Source organism: Peromyscus leucopus, chromosome 18, assembly GCF_004664715.2.
Source record: "Peromyscus leucopus breed LL Stock chromosome 18, UCI_PerLeu_2.1, whole genome shotgun sequence".
NCBI lineage: Eukaryota > Metazoa > Chordata > Mammalia > Rodentia > Cricetidae > Peromyscus > Peromyscus leucopus.
In genome coordinates, this window is record NC_051078.1 from 38,014,782 (window position 1) to 38,029,164 (window position 14,383).

A 14,383-nucleotide genomic window follows, 5' to 3' on the forward strand; every position below is an offset into this window, starting at 1 on the left:
TCTTGGAAGGCTTATTCTGCAGCTTGAGAGATCCAGAGAAAGGTTCACAGACACAACATGACTTGCCACCATCCTGATGACCAGCCTGCTGTTGGCCACAGCAAGAAGTCACCAGTGTATCACTCTGTCCCTCCACACATCCTGTGTTTTCACAGACTCCAGAGTCCTCTGGTGAGTCAAGTGGACAGGAGGGGAAAAGAATGGCAGATCGTCTACACAGACAAGTGGTCCAGTTAGGATGTGATGCAACAGAGTTCCTCGGAGAAGCAGAGGTCAGGAAAACAGATGGTGATTCCTGCAATGGTCTGCTTTTTAAAAGCAGGAGATGCAAGATGGGTTATTAATTTTTTTCTTTTAAAAGAAACAAGAGCTAGGCAATACCTAGGCAAAACATCATTTCCTAATAAAAGAAGTGCTTGCTTAGGTTAAGGACATACTCTTGCGAAGAGTTTTATTTGGTTTTTGTTCCATAGTCCCAGGAAGATGTAGAAATTAGAATGCCAAGGTGGGAGACTGTGGGTACAGTAACACCAGCTTGACTCCAGTTGGTGACTACTTCATGACAACTAATGAGGGCTTTCAGGGCACTTCCATGGTGTGTAGAGGTGATCTAGTGGCCACTCATTTCCCTTGGTCAATTCTATGCTGGCTAAATTTGGCCAGAGATCAATTAATCCTGCTCAAGATTCTCCGAAGCTCTGCATGTATCCCACGGCTCTCTCGCTCTCTCATTTCTCTACTGTCATCATCCGCCTCACGTAGAATTCCAAATGTTGTCTCAGATCCATCCATTTGCTCTAAACGCTATCATCATTTAGGATCGAAACCGCTGTTGTAACTCATGGTCTCAGACGACATCCAGGAAAACAAAGGGCACGTTCTGCATACATGAATATGATAGAGTCCTTTCTACAAGGTATAGGAAGAGTTCAAGGCCAGTCAAGGGTGGACCATGCAAACTAGAGATTAGCATGGTCAGGGAACTGCCTGTCAACTCAGAGACGCGCTGCTGGAGGTCAAGAACTGGGCAAGCCAAGCACAACAGTGGAGCATGGAGAAGATCTGGGACCTTGGACAGTGGCACTGTCAGGTGGTTCTATCCAGCAAACCAACAGCTGATGACACCTCCCTAAGCAAGGAGAGGTGGGGAGTAAACCAAGCTTCCTCATCCCTCACACCTTCCAGTCTCCCTCCATAGCCTTCCAGTGCTTCAACCTACACAACAGCAATCTCACCGGGTTGGTGGGGAAACACCTTGTTTGGCATGAGGATGATGGAGAATAAGTGAGAAGGTTTCTTAGTTACTTTTCTGTTGCTGGGATAAGTTACTATGACCAAGGCAACTGACAGAAAGAATTTATTTGGGATTTACAGTTTCAGAGGGTTTAGAGTTCATGACCATCGTGACTGGGAGCACAACAGTAGGGAAGCAAGCATCTCACTGGAGAAGTAGCTGAGAGCTTGGGATACAACCAGAAGGGTGTGAGAAAGAGACCCAGAATAAGGGACCTTTTTGAAACCTCAAAAGCCATCCCCAGTAACACATCTCCTCCAACGAGGCCACAGCTCCTAACAGTTCACAAATTATGTATTCAGACATATGAGCTTATGGACCTATTCTCATTCAAATGGCCACCGAGAGGGAAGAGAAAAATTACCCACTCTCTCATCAGTTCCGTGGACATTTCCTCCCAACAGGTTCCCTGGTCTTTTTCATTCCATCCTTCCCTGTGTGGCTCGAGGTTTCTTTAAACTGGTTTTCTCACCGCCCCCACCCCTTCCACCCTTCAGCAGCTGTCTGTTGCTTCGGAGGTAAAAACTTAAGTTCCCTGTCATGGCTTCCAGGGCCTTGTGTGGTCGTTCATGCTTTTGTCGATCTTCCCAGCTTATTTCAAATCGCTCCCTCTCGGTCACCAAGCTCTATCCCAAGAGCTACCTTCCACTCCCTACAATGTGCCAACTGTAGGGCCTTCACACCTGTCCTTCCATCTGTCTGGAAAGATCTGTTCCCCTTGCTTTCACTAAATACTCCTCATCCCACAGGTTTTGGCTTAAATGTTATTTCTGGGAGAGGTTTTCCTAAACCTTCCCCCATTTCAATTAGATGCAACTTTTGTAATCTTAATCACTCCCTGTACTTTCTCTCACAGCACCGAACACAATTTATAGGCATATATTTGCTTATGTCTATTTTTTTTCTGTAACATCTGCTCTCCACCTGTCTGGAAACTTGACAATGATAGGCATCTTGCTGCGCCTTCTCACTGGGGTACCCGCTACATCTAGCACCATACCTGTTAAAGAACAGTATGGGGAACGCAGAGGTCTGATTGAGCAAGGCTACATTTATTCCTATGCTTTTCCAAAGTTCAGCCAGCCTCCCTTCTGCCCCTTCACTTAGCAACACAGAAATAACCATCTTTGAATAAAGTCTTCTCCATGGTAAATACATTTGCAAACCTGTATTGCTAAATTGAGTTTCCCAGATCCATTTTTTTTTTCACTGCTGTGTTTAGAAGGACAAAAAGTTCATTGTGTCCCTTGGAAAATAATGATTGCTGAGAAAACAGGAGCATTCTGAAGCTGCCGGGGGTACCTTTCCGTAACATGTGACAAAGCCTCTTTTTTCATTTCCAGTCAACACCGTAGCATGTCCTTATTTTGTGTGTGTGTGACTATGATGCTGTCATGCTTTGTAATGTTCATTTAGCAACACAAGGCTATCACAGTACGTTTCTATTACTCACAAAAGACTGTACCATTCTCTCCGGATGTGAGGCACAGTGTTCTAAGAAGGCCTTTTAAGGAGGTTTTGTTTTTCACATAGGAAAGGCTACCAGTATAACACAGTCAAGGACACGTTCATGGTTGTAACCATGGCCCCTCCTAGTGGCAGAACACAAGCAATGACTCCAAATCCCACTTCATATTTCTTCTCTAACCTTCACCAGGAAACCCACTCAGAGGCACAATACCCAGGCAACCTTTGTCTGGTATTTCAGCCATGGCTTTGACACATTTCTCATTGGTTCCTTACCACATCACCCAAAGCCTTTTCTTAGTGGGGCGGCCCTCAAGTCTTTAATTCCGGCTCATTATTTCCCTTCTTACTGAGCTAAGTGTGTTTATTAATAACAGCAACAAAAAAATTAAGTATGGTGTGCACACTAATCTAAAATTTTGAGTTGGCAATTAGTTGGAGCGAAATGCAATTAGATGTTTTCCTTCAAGTCCTAATTTACATGCTGGAAAACATGGGCAGCCTTTGCAAGTAATTGCAAAACTAAGCCCTGCTTTCTGTGTTTGCTTACAAATACAAAGCTCCCCCAGCACACCTGCCTTTGCCTAAATAAAATAGAATCCCAGGGGGCTTCTTGCTTTATGATCACTTAGATATACAGCAGAGAAGGAACTTAGCAGCCTGTAGGTGAAAATGTGTTTGCTCTCTGCTGCTGAAACTTGGCATTAATTGGCATTGACTTTACCCATGGAGAGCCGGGGTGCATAAATGAAGTCTGACAGGATTTCCGGGTAGCCCCATGAGGTGAATTAAGGCTCTTCAGCGTTCCAGCACCCCTTTTTGTGCACTCAAAGCAATAGCTAATGCAATCCAATCCATTAAGCACTTCATGAGCATCTATCCTATGCAACCCTGCTAGGAGCCCCAGAGGGAACAAATGGAGTGAGATACTGTTGACATCTTCAAGAGGTTACAGTCTAGCAGAGGAGATAAGGGTACCTACCACAAATGCCACCATGAGATAGGCCTCCCTGGAGACAGAGCATGCCAAGAGTGAGCGGTAACGCCTCCTATACCATGCCTCCTGATACAGGGTGAGAAGTGAGGGTATTGTGGCCACCACAAGAGCACCCCAATGGAGAATGAAGTTTCAGCTCAGAGTTCCACCAAGCAGCAACTCCTGTGATGTGGAGACATGAAGAAGGGACCTCCTGTCTCTGCAGAAGAAGGTAAATTGAAGTGATCTGGCAACGAATGAAAGGTCAAGAATTTGGTGATAAATGCAAGATCAAGACTATCAGGGGCATGCCAAAAAGAAGCTAATGCAACTTGCAAGAGCTAATGCAACTTGCATGATACAAAGAAGAAAGGGAAAAACAATAGCCCAGAACAGAAATGTTGGCCACACTGATAAGCATTTTATCAGTTCCTTGGAGGAGGACAATAGCATAATTCCCGTATGTAATAGATAGTTCTTTATATATAAATATATTTACCTGCTGACTCAACACAGTTCTCATATGACCTGGGCTCGGTTATTATTTGTGCCTCAGATCGTCTACAAAGATAAGTTTAGGGGGCTAATATTTTTATTATCTTCATAAGGACTCAAGACAAAAGAACCCATCTTAGATATTATACACACACAAACCTAAGTCGGAGACTCAGATTTGACTGGCTGCAACGGTCCAGACGGCTTGCAAATGGCACGGGCAGCCCGCTTCACCAAGTGCTGCTAAGTGCCTGAGACTTTGTTACATGCCTGAGGTTGCTGCAGATTACAAAAATGCAGTGTGCCAGTCAAGATTCAAAACAAAGAAGGAGCTGCAGTCAGAGAGAGCAGGGAGAGCCTTTGGAGAGGGAGCCCCACTTGAAAGATGGATGGGAGAGATGAAGAGATGCGTTTCCTGGCATGGGAGCACAGTTTGCCCTGAGCTCTGGAAGTAGAAAAAGTGCCGGCTGCACACTTTGCAGAGGAGAAGAAAACAGAGAGATGCTTTGCCATTTATGTTCTCGGCTTTTATGCCCTTGCCCTTTCTGCATATGGGCAACTCTCAGAGGAAGAAAGATAGCCGCGTTTCTCTTTCCCTGTGACAGGTAATGAGACTCCACATGCAGCCAGCTTAGTGGTAGGTAGACACTCCACCTGCATAGGGTTATGGGTTATGAAAGGATCTTAAAGAGGACGTTCATCGTCTTTAAAAACAAAACAGCTTTGCATCCCTATACTCAGCTTACTGTAAAAGTCTCCGAGAGGAGAAAAATGTAGTACTTGTGACTGGTGGTTGTGGGTTTGTAAAGAGGCCACGAGATGACCCCACTGCTCATGTAGGTGACATCACATGTCTGGCCAGCTTGTCTAAAGAAGGAACTAGAGCCATCATGGGGGATGTCAGGCTCAAACAGGGGCAACGTTTAAGTCCAACTTCAAGTTAGGAAGTAAGCACAGAGGGAAAGTTCCAGAAGGCTAGTGGTGAAAATGACCAGTCAAACCAGCTTTGTGCTTCTGGGAAACAGTTTAGGTGCAGAGGCAGCCCCAAGTGCCGGAGTGAAAACCAGGTAAATTCAGTCATCTCCAGGAGACACAGACTTTCCCACAGTACCCACCACCAAGACATTGAGAGACGCCTTAAAATTGTTCCGTGTCGCTTGTGGACATCCCAGGTTTCAGTGGGAACTTTCTCATCTTCTACGAGAAAGCAAACTATGGACTGCTAAGCAATTAGTTATTTACATTATTTTTTAAAAAAACTTAAATAAGAATTATCAGGATCAACATGGAGTCACTTTTCTCAAACCCTAACCAAAATAAATAAAACCACTGGGTTATGATGGGGGAACTTATTCCTGTGTGATCATGAGAACTATTCTCAGAAGACTACCAAAAATAATCACATCATTGAACAAAGGCTGCCACCACAACCTTAAACACACACACACACACACACACACACACACACACACACACACACGCACACGCCTTTAAATTCTTCCCCTTCCTTCAACTTCAAACTGCACTCATGGTTTACTAGGACCCTCATATTCCCATTGCCATGCTCTGTTATTCTCAAATAAATGATCTCTCTGATTGTTTCTTGGGTTGTCAGAAGGCAATGCCTGCTGGGGTGTGGGGGAGAGAGAGGGAGGGCTACTCCAGAAGAAGTAAAAAGGAATGGAGGACCCCTGCCTAGTGCCATCACAGGATGGACTTTTCTGAACAAGAGTAACCTGACCAAGGTGGGGTGGGGGAACCACGTTTTGTGGGAGAGGGAATGTAGGTTGGTTAAAAGAGAGAGAGAGAGAGGTTACTCTTCCAAAGGGAGCATCAGTAAATGGAAAGGGGAGTGGGGGGCTGTCAACTGCAGTCCCACACTCGGCAGGAGACGTGAGGAGGGAGCACAGATGATTAGGAATGTTTTGAGCTAACCGACTCTCCCAGGTGAGGTTAAGCTTGGCAGGAAGACCCCTGGCAGACTATCTGTGCCGCTTTGATCTGCGCACAGTGAGCAGCTGGCCTCCTGACCTTTATCAAAAGCACCTGTGAGTGGATGAAAAGATAAAATGGAAGACGGCGGTTAAGAAGTGTCTGGGTGTCTGTGGCTAATTGCATTAAGCCTCCCTGATCTGTCTGTGTATTGTGAGGGGTCCATTTTTGCTTTGTATATGAGCCTCCCAGACACAGACCAGAGATGGGGGAGCCCCCCCACCGCCACCCTCTTCATCAGTGGTCTGGAGATTTACTTACTTCCAGATATCAACTGTACTGTTACACTGGGTTGGTGCTCTCTGGCTATCCTAATAGGATGATCTCCTAGTTTGTTTAAAATTAATTCAAGTCAACAATCGGATGAGAAATTGCAGGAGCCTGAAGCAGTGAGGTGATTCTTGAATTTTAAAATAAAGGCAATTCCAAGAGAAAAAAAAAATGCAGAAGTTAAAATCCACAGGGCTCGATTATTCATTGAGTCGGGATGGGGACTTGGAGCTGTAAATACAGTGACTTAAGGTGGGAAGTAGCTTGTAGAGTTCAAGGTGCCTGGCAGACACCACATTTTTGTAAAGAAAGGCCACGTTCTGCTATGGGGATGAACTACCCCCAAGTCTCAGTGACTTGCCTCTTTGATTCCCGTCTCCTGTTGAAGCTCTCTGTAGTTTTAGTCTGCTCTCACAGGAAACCGCTCACCTTCGGGCTGGGACTCAGGAATCCCAGTGCTTTGTATATTATGAGTCTGCCATCTGAAAAGAGAGGTGTGTGGAACTGGTGTAGCCCATTCCCACACAAACCATTCAGTCAATTTGATCCCAAACTAAACGCAGAACAGTCTAAAGCAGATATTCTCAACCTGTGGGTCTAGACCCCTCTGGGGTCCCACATGACCAAGGAGATACTCTATAAGAAGAGAAGAGTCGGGGGCCACTAGCTTCTCAATGTTCAAGGAAGAAACACTGAGGAGGACGAGCATAGAAATCCACAGAGCAAAGAGGGGAACCAAAATTCGGAATAAAGAAATTGTCTCTTAAGAGATCGCCGGGCATGGAGCCAGCCTGGTCTGCAGAGGGAGTTCCGGGACAGCCAGGGCTACACAGAGGAACCTTGTCTCAAAAAACAAAAAAGAATTAAAAAAGATCGATCCAGCCAGGCATTGGTGGTGCATGCCTTTAATCCCAACACTCAGGAGGCAGAGCCAAGTGGATCTCTATGAGTTCGACGCCAGCCTGGTCTACAGAGTGAGATCCCAGGGCAGGCTCCAAAATTACACAGAGAAATCCTGTCTCGAAAAAAAAAAAAAAAAAAAAAATCGATCCAGAGAGAGTGTGAATTGAGGTCTCTATCGGATCCCTCCCCCTCGGAGCTCAGGGAACCCCTTAGAAGAGAGGAGGGAAGATTGTAGGAGTCAGAGGAGATGGAGGACACCAGGAGAACATGGCTCATCGAATCAACTAAGCAGCGCTCACATTGGCTCACAGAGCGAAGCGGCAAGCGTGGCCTGCGTGGGTCTGCATCAAGTTCTCCGTGTACATGTCATGGCTGTTAGCTTGCATTCTTGTAGGACTCCTGACGGGGGGACTGGGTGTGTCTCTGACTCTATTGCCTGCTCTTGAGATTATTTAATGCCCTTTGGGTTGCCTGGTTCAGCCTTGTTATGAGGGCTTCTGCCTTCTCTTATTGTGCCTTGTTTTGTCCTGCTTGGCTGTCGTCCGTTGTTGCCCTGCTCTTTTCTGAAAAGAAAACAGAGGGGTCTGGGGAAGCGGGGAGAACCCGGGGGGGGGGGCGCGGTAGAAGGAGTGGAGGAAGGGGAAACTGATCAGGATGTATTATATAAGAGAAGAGTCTGTTTTCAATAAAAAATAATGAAATTAAAAAGAGAGGCAGATCCAGCGTCACTGAGGCTAGGTGGTCAACAGTAACACAGTTCATTCTAACGAAGTTTTCATACTCCTGTGTAACAGGGTTTGGTTACTGGGAGCAATAGAGTTTCTAAAATTTCTGGGTACCATGAAGAGCTATCGGCATCTGAAAGAAGGAGGGTGAACAGGGCTGGGTTCCACAGACGTATGTCCTGTCTCTGGCTCTCTGTGGCCACTGTGATGTCTTGCAGTTCCTCTGGATGTCAACCAATAAGTCTCTGTATACACCGGTTACACCGTAGTCATGGTAACAGTGAGTGATGGTCTACAAGTATCCACCACATGTTGTCTGTGTGCTAAATCCCTGTCTCTTCATTCTATCCATTTAGGTTCTGTTAAAGAAATTTATACAAAGAGCCTCTACTTCACAGATGGGGAAACTGAGGCTGGGAGAAGACAGATTACTTATGATCATACATGGAGATCCCCCTTGAAATGCAGGGAGAGTCGGATGAAAACCAAGGACAGGAGGTTCGATGCTTACATTCATTGTTTCACTGAGCACAGTGGGCTTGTATGGAACATTTTTCAAAGAGCCCAGATGCCAAGCAGAGTTCCTTGCCTTCCTACACTCTGACTGGGGCTAACCAGAAACCTGGCTGCCCTGTACACTTAAGCTCTTCGTTCAGACTCTAAGTGGAAGAAATGACTAGGAGTTGTTGCTATTATTGTTGTTGTTTTGTTTTGTTGTTGTTTGAGACAGGATCTAACCCTGGATCTCGGGCTGGTCTGGAGTTCACTATGTAGCCTAAGATGACGAGCTACTGTGCCCAGAGAAGAAATTTCAAGCCCAGAAATTGATGGCCCTTCAACAGTCTGGAAAAGGTGCAGCTCCATGTTTTGAGACAGCGATTCTCCCATCTCTGTTATCTGAGCAGTTTGGTAATTAGGTTCTTTATCACTTTGTCAAAATGGGGCAAGAAAAGCTAAACAAAGCTAGACTCCAATGACCTGTATTCCATCAGTACGGAGAAAATGAGAAAGGTGACCCAGTTCTAAATCCCTCCTGAGGTAAAGAGCCATCTTTTCTCATACAAAGAAAAACGTATTCTCTTCTGTAGTAGGCCATTCTTATTATCATAAACCACCCAACTTGATGTAGTCAACAGCAAAGCCACTGTATCACAGTAAGCCAAACTGGCTGACTCCTTTACTTTTAAATTTCAGTTTAGTGCATACCCTGTTCCCTCATAATTGCCAGGAAAATTAAATTTTCTTTTCCAGTTGAACATGAGCAGATTGTTTAGCTGCTCAGCCCCTCTGAACTCTTTCTGCACCCCCTTTAGTAGGTAAACGGCAAGCTGGACCAGCACCCTATCGATCTCCAGCCGTGTTATTACACATGGATACTCTAAGAGGTTGACTGATGTCCCTCTCATGAGCCCAATTCCAAACAAGGTGTCTTGCAAACGATGATGATTTTTGCCTGGTTTTACCACCAAGAAACTTACGATGCTTAGTCATTTCATGGCCATATCCCTGGGCCTAGCCTGGTGCTATGTCACAGTATACATTCCATGATTGGTTGTTGACTTACCTGAGTAGATAAAGGAGTACTATGTCCCATGGGATAACAATGAACACTAAGAAGCGAATGACTGGACGGGAGAGATGGCTCAGCAGTTAAGAGTACTAGCTGCCCTTCAGAAGACCTGAGTTCAAGTTCCCAGAACCTACACGGTGGCTTACAACAGCCTCTAACTCCAGTTCCAGGGTATCTGATGACCTCTTCCACCATCCATGGGTACCAGGCACTCACCAGGAGCACAGACATACATGCAGGCAAAGCATCCATACATACATTTAAAAGAAGAAGAAGAAGAAGAAGAAGAAGAAGAAGAAGAAGAAGAAGAAGAAGAAGAAGGAAGAGAAGAAGAAGAAGAAGAAGAAGAAGAAGAAGAAGAAGAAGAAGAAGAAGAAGAAGAAGAAGAAGAAGAAGAAGAAGAAGTTGTTTAAGGCTGTACAGAGAAAGATAGGACATGTAAACAACTGAATGATTAATTGTTCTAGGAAAAAAAAAATGTAGTTCCTAGCCTGCCCTGTTCATTATAAAGTCCTTATTCAAATTACTGAAAATCTTTTCTAACTGAATGCACAACTTCTGGAAGAATGGGCGTGGGGTGGTAAGGATGGACAACTCAGAAACCCGCTCTGCCTACTCTAGTTAGCTAATCCACCTTCATTAGCAGCACACTATTACTTCAACAAACAGACTGGGCTTTTTTTTTGTTTTGCTTTGTTTTCTGGGGTTTGGGGGTTGTTTGGTTGGTTGGTTGGGTTTTTTTTTTTTTTTTTAATTTTAAGATGCTATCATTACCCCAGCTCCAATGAAGGAGCTAAGTAAACATCCTACAAGTGACTAAATACTGCTCATTTCTCACACAAAGCTGAGGAGGCATCTGGGACAAAACGAACGTCAATTATTCTGCTGGGCAGAAGCTAAATACTAAGCTCCCTGGATCTGTGGATATAAACTGGTAATGGCACATGCGAGAATGAGCTCCAGGTTAGCTGTATGCACGTCTGTCTGAATTATTTTATACACATAGTTTAACTTGTCCCCATCCAATTAAAGTGAACACGATGGCCCTATGCAAAATGAAAAGTCAAGATAAGTCCATCCTGGATGTGCAGGTTTCCTTTCCTGTACCCTGCTGTGGTGTGCTCACCATATCCACCAAGATCTGGAGAACAAAGCTGAATGCACTCAGTATCTCTAGCAGACTATATTTTAATTCAAAGAAATCGATGTTTCCAAATTTGTTGGCGGGGCTAGGGAGCAGCAAGCAATGAACTCAGGTAAAGCACAAAAGGAACCTATCGGAAGAAAGAGATAGGCCTGGGCTTCAATTTCAGGTGTGGAGTAAGTGAGGCAGTCCTCGGTTCCTCAAAGGAAAAAAAAAAACCTCATCTTCAACAAAGACTATTCAAAAGCCTTTCGCCTTCCTGAGAAATTCTAATGTCAAAAGCAAGTTCCTAAAATTCAAACCTTACCTGATATGCGAGCTAAGCCTTTAGAATCCTGCAGAAAAATATTAATTGTGAAAGTACAACTTTGAATTTGAAATCAGAAGAATAAAGGTGACTATTCAGTATTGAAGGGACAGCCTTCAGCAAGAGTCCATCCAAAATCAAATATGATACAAGCATCGATACCAGCCTCGGTCCTTTATTGTCATTTTATGTAGTTTTGCACACTTTTGGACTGCCTACACACACAGAGAGAGAGGAGAGACAGAGAGAGAGAGAAGAGAGAGAGAGAGAGAGAGAGAGAGAGAGAGAAGAGAGAAGAGAGAGAGAAGAAGGAGAAGGAGAAGGAGAAGGAGAAGGAGAGGAGAGGAGAGGAGAGGGAGAGGAGGGGGGGGGGGGAGAGGAGAGGAGGGGAGAGGAGGGGAGAGGAGGGGAGAGGAGAGATTTTTCTAAGCCCCAGGAATCTATGGCCGGCTTAAGGACTACAGGTAACAGCATATCTTATTATAACACTAGATCTATGACTACACCTCACACTCAAGAATTTGACATCATTCCACAAAGCAATTTATGCAAACTGTTCAATTACTTTGAAATTAAACTTAAACTTCGAAGGGAAAAAAATTTAACTATAATAAATAAAGTACAGTTTAGAGTCTACAAGCTCTGAGCTCCCAACCCTATCTGTCCTATTTCTCCATTTTTATTTGTGAAAAGTACTGTTAGTTTCCAATTCTCTTTGAAGCTCTGCCCACGCTGGCATTCCCTGCCATTGCAGACACCTATGTCTGTCCTCCACTTCCAGAAAGCTCAAAAAAAAAATCTGTTCTCTCTTCAGAAGGTACTTGGCCCCAACTGGCTGAGGAGGTGGCCGTGGCCACAGCTGGAGAAGCAGAGCCTCTGTGGGAGCTTTTATGTTCTCCTTGCCTTTTCCTAAGTCAAAACGAAGGAGCCGACATCTGTGCTGCCCCTCTTCTGACGCCTTAACTATTTATTATCCCAGAAGGATTGGTTACTCATTAAGCAGCCTTGCTCCACACCTGTCACTTGGCTCCTGTTTGCTTTGCTTTGTATCTGTATACAAAGAAGTGCGCTCTTTAGCTGCTTACATATAATCAGAGTCAATTTCCAAAGGACAGGAACCTGGTAGACCATCCCTCTGGGTCTGAGGTTCTTTGATCCAGATCCTATCTTGGCAGAACAAAAAAAAAAAAGGAAAGAAAGAAAGACCCCATGAGTTTTCAATCTGTGCTGTGTTCACAAAAATAGCAGTGGAAATTAGGAGTGCGAGTCAAGCCGAATGCATTAAAAATGATAATAAGACAGGAATTTTCCAAAATCACCCTTGAAAGTAAAACCTATAAAAAGTCTATTTCTTCCTTTATGTAACTACAGCAGCTCAACATCATGACTCATTCAGGACCACGTTGGTGAGGCACTGAGGATGGAGCAGTTTGTCTCTAATTTCTGAAATGCTACCTAAGCAGCTGCTTTCGTATATGGAAGGCCAGAGCCTTATAATGAAGGTCAACCTTGTGTGACTATGAGAATGTTGTTGTTGTTGTTGTTGTTGTTGTTGCTGCTGTTGCTGTTGTTTCAAGCAGCAAAAATAAATGTGATTATTCAGAGTCAGGGAGGGAACTTATTAAAAAGGAGTGAAAGGGAGGCCAGTGTGCACAGAAAAGAACAAGAACCAGGTGAGGATGGAGAGACGTGGCAGGAAAGCAATGGTCAGATGACCAGTGAACCACCCTCCAGGGAGACAACGCTCAGCCATTTTGTTTGGGCTCCAGATACCACACCGGTGAGACTTCAGGAGGGCATCATCTAGCCAGACTGTTGCAGCTGTAATATGAAATGTCTTCCCTGGGCTCACATGTTTACCCTTGGCCCCCAGCTGGGGGTGTTATTAGCTGGAAGGAGAAGACTGCCCCTGCTTCCAAGTCCCTTCCTCACTCTTTACTTCCTGTCTTCTCTGAGGTGAAGAAATTCTGCCATGCCACATGCTCCCAAGTGATATCTGCCTAAGTGAAAGCCTCAACAGACCATGGGCTGATCCCCTCGAGTCCTCTGAAAGAATTATCTCAACTATATTGGTCACAGATATGCAAAAGTAACTAATATACAGTCTGAGCTATTTTGACCCCTCCTTCTGGTACCAAATTCCCAAGTTTCTTCCTCCTGTCCACCAACTGTATACTCTCTGCATCAACCAAATGTCCTATAATTCCATTGGGTTCTGATGTAAACTCCTCAGGGTTAGTGTAGACCTCACAGGTGAAGGCCTCCATTTCACAAAGCTGCCCCACTTCAGTGCCTGTTCCAAACCTGGACTTCCTGGACTTCTAACTGCCCAGTGTTTGATCATTTGTGATCAATTTGTGAGTTCTCACAGAACTCAGGCCAGCACCTTACCTATTACCAGATTATTATGAAGACTGCAACTCAGAAAGAAATCAAATGGGAAAGATGTGAGAACAAGGATGGTGAGGTAACAAAGGTACAGACTGTCACGTACGTGTCATATTCGAAGCACCTGAACAATGTCCCCGGCCTAGACACCTACCACACCCTGTCCATTTATGAGGATTGGGAAACTCTAGTATGTGTACTTAATTGACTAAATCAATACCCAGTAGTTATTACTCCCATCCCTAGCCCATCTTAGGTCTATCTGTAGCTATATGATTAATTCTGTTGGCGACCAACATCGTTCCAAAGCTGTCTAAGGCAGCCCAAGACTCCCTCACTAGCATAAGCTTGGGTATATTGAAAGAGAATGTAGATAGCAAAGAAGTCTCTTCTCACTCATCATTCAAGAAATTCCATGAGTTTCAGAAGTTCTTGTGTCAATAACTTGGGGCAGCCAAATATGTATTTCTTTTTTTTTTTTCTAGTATTGTTTCACCAGCATAGCATGGGTCACATGCTTTCTCTTCGACCAATGGAAGACAAGAACGTGACTGACAGGGTTGTCAAAAAGGGTTAATTAAGACTTCATTGGCAAAAGACATATGCCACATGTACACTGATAAACACGCTACTGTCGTTCATAGTAGATATAAACTGAACTCTGTAGGAACCTGAAACAACATAATAATTTTTAGCAATTTAATTCACCATTTATTTGTAAGAAATTCTTATTTAAACCCATGCTTTAGACTCTACTAGGTTCCCCTAAAGTTTCTGTTAAAGATCTGCCCCAATTTAACAGTATCTGAAGATAATACAGGCTTTATGAGTATATTGATATTAAATAAGATT